Raw genomic sequence first — 2417 nt, forward strand, 5'->3', positions numbered from 1 at the left:
CGGGTCGCGGCCCCTGCCCTGGGCCCCGCGGACCCCTGCGCTGTCCGTTGGGTTCCTTCGCCCTCCAGCGCGCCCCTGTCTCCGGCTGCCCCCATCTCTCCCTCCGGTGCACCCTCCCCCCTGCCTCTCTCTTCCTCTCTGTTTATTCTCTCCCTTGGCCCGAATTGTCGGTTTCCTGGCCCGTCTGTTATCTTCGCCGCCATTCGCCCCAGTCTCCCGTCTTCGCTCCTGTCTTCACTCCCGGTCCCGCTCCGGGCTCCGTAAGATGCTGTTCTGTGCGGAGCGGGGTTACCAGGCGGCGCTCCCCTCCACCCGCCCGGTTCCGACGGCCCCCGCCTTGTCTCTAGTCCATTGCACTGGACTAAGTCGAATAAAAACATTTCTCTCCTCAACAGTCTTAATCCATTTTGCTTGCTTCGTTGTAGTATCCGAGAACTGGCTTGTGGAGGTTAAGTAAAATTATAATTGTATCAGTTTATCGGCGCCACCTTCGCGACCTTTCCAAGCCACCGTTTCCACATGTATGAAGTATAACAACCCATCGAAGAATCAGGACGATTTAGAGATGAAATACTGTAGCTTCATTCTGAGGAGAGCGAAAAAGTTTGATAAAAGCCATTAGTATGACAAAGCCGATGAGTAGTATTTGTTCTCGAGAGTTTATTTAAAACAATGCGCACGTACTTACTTAAAACACAATTACAAGTAGGTAAAAATGAACCTTTATGATGGAGGGACTGCCAGTCATCAGCTTGCCAGTTGTTGGGAAGGATTTAGTTGGTTTTGGAGGTTTGGTAGGGGGGTAATTAGCATAATCAGTGTGTTTGGGGAAGGGGTAGAGACCAGAGCTAGGAAACCGGACCTCGCGTTCTGGTCTTAGCCCGCTCTAGTTACTTGTTACCTTTGTGTGAACTTTGGGCGGGTCACCATATTGGGGTTTTGGTGTTTTTTTTTAGTAACGATTTCATGGCACTTACTATACCCAGACACTCTACTGAGCTTTGCATGCATATTAATTTATCTAATCCCCATCCCTGTGAGGTAGGTATCCTTATTGTCTACGTTTTACACACGAGGGGGTTCAGGCACAGACTGGTTAAATAATTTGCCCAAGAACACCATATAGAAAGTGGGGGAAACATCTCACATGCAGGCAGCTGCCAGCTAGTCAGCTTGATGATGCTGTGGGACCTGTGAGAGTGTGGAACACCTAAACCACATCACCTTTTCAGTATCCCAGATCACATTCTAAATGTGTATGGACAAAAATAATGATTCCTTGAAAAACAGTGAAAAAAACTCACCATTCATTTGGCTTTTAAATATTTTGGTAATTCTTAAGTGGTTACTTTAATTTGACTAGGGGACCTTTTTAAAAAATGGTTATGAATCCCTTGTAAAATAGCTCCTCATTCATTGATGTACATCTGGATTTTTGTTTGTAGCTCTTGTAATTCATTTCAAAGTCAATAAGATTGAATTGTCTGTGCCATTGTTCACTTGTATTGTGAATAATTTTAAATTGCCTTAGTGTAGTCATGATGAAATTGTAACATCCTGAATTACTAGCTTTAGTCAGTGTTCTGAAGCTTCTCAGTTGTTGGGCTTTTTTTTTTTTTTAATGTTTTTATTGATTTTTAGAGGGAGAGAGAGAGAAGAACAGCAATGAGAGAACCATCCATCAACTGCCTCCTGCACGCCCCCTACTGGGGGTGGAGCCCACAACCCGGGCATGTGCCCTGAGTGGGAATCAAACTGGCAACTTCTTAGTGCTGTTCAACCAACTGAGCAATACCAGCCAGGGGCAAAGCGTCTTCATTTTTAAGGCCTGCTCTAAGGGATTGAAAATTCTTGTAAATTTGAGAAGTCTGGTTTAATAGTATTTTATGGAAGCAGTATTTGTTCTTTTTCAGTAAATTGCTGATTTTGAGAAATTCTAAGATGATTTCTAATTATCAAGGAAATCAGATGTTAATTTTTGCAAATGAACAATTTCCTTATACTAATAATAAACAATTTACTTATATAAAAATAATAAATAAATAAATAGTTTTATTATACGGTACACCTTAATTGCCACTAAAAAGAAAAAGCAGTTATATCAAGGGAGAATTCTTGCCTGGAAAAGGCCAACCAGTTTGCAGCTTAGAGGTCTTGCAAAGTGATATCTTAGAGAGTTTCATATAATGTTTGCCCTTAGCATTGTAGGTTTGGCTAATTAAGTCATAATTACCAAGTTCCTTAATGTTTTGTGCCTTCCTTTGCAGTATGTGTAAAATAAGATGCAGAGGTGCCCGACCTCACTGGGTTTTGAATAAATGAGTTATACAGTTGTCCTTCAGTATCCTCAAGGAATTGGTTCCAGGAAACCCTTCCACCACCACCACCACCACCACCACTGCCCCCCCCCCCCCCCC

The sequence above is a fragment of the Myotis davidii genome, unplaced genomic scaffold, assembly GCF_000327345.1.
Source record: "Myotis davidii unplaced genomic scaffold, ASM32734v1 scaffold378, whole genome shotgun sequence".
NCBI classification, from domain to species: Eukaryota; Metazoa; Chordata; class Mammalia; order Chiroptera; family Vespertilionidae; genus Myotis; species Myotis davidii.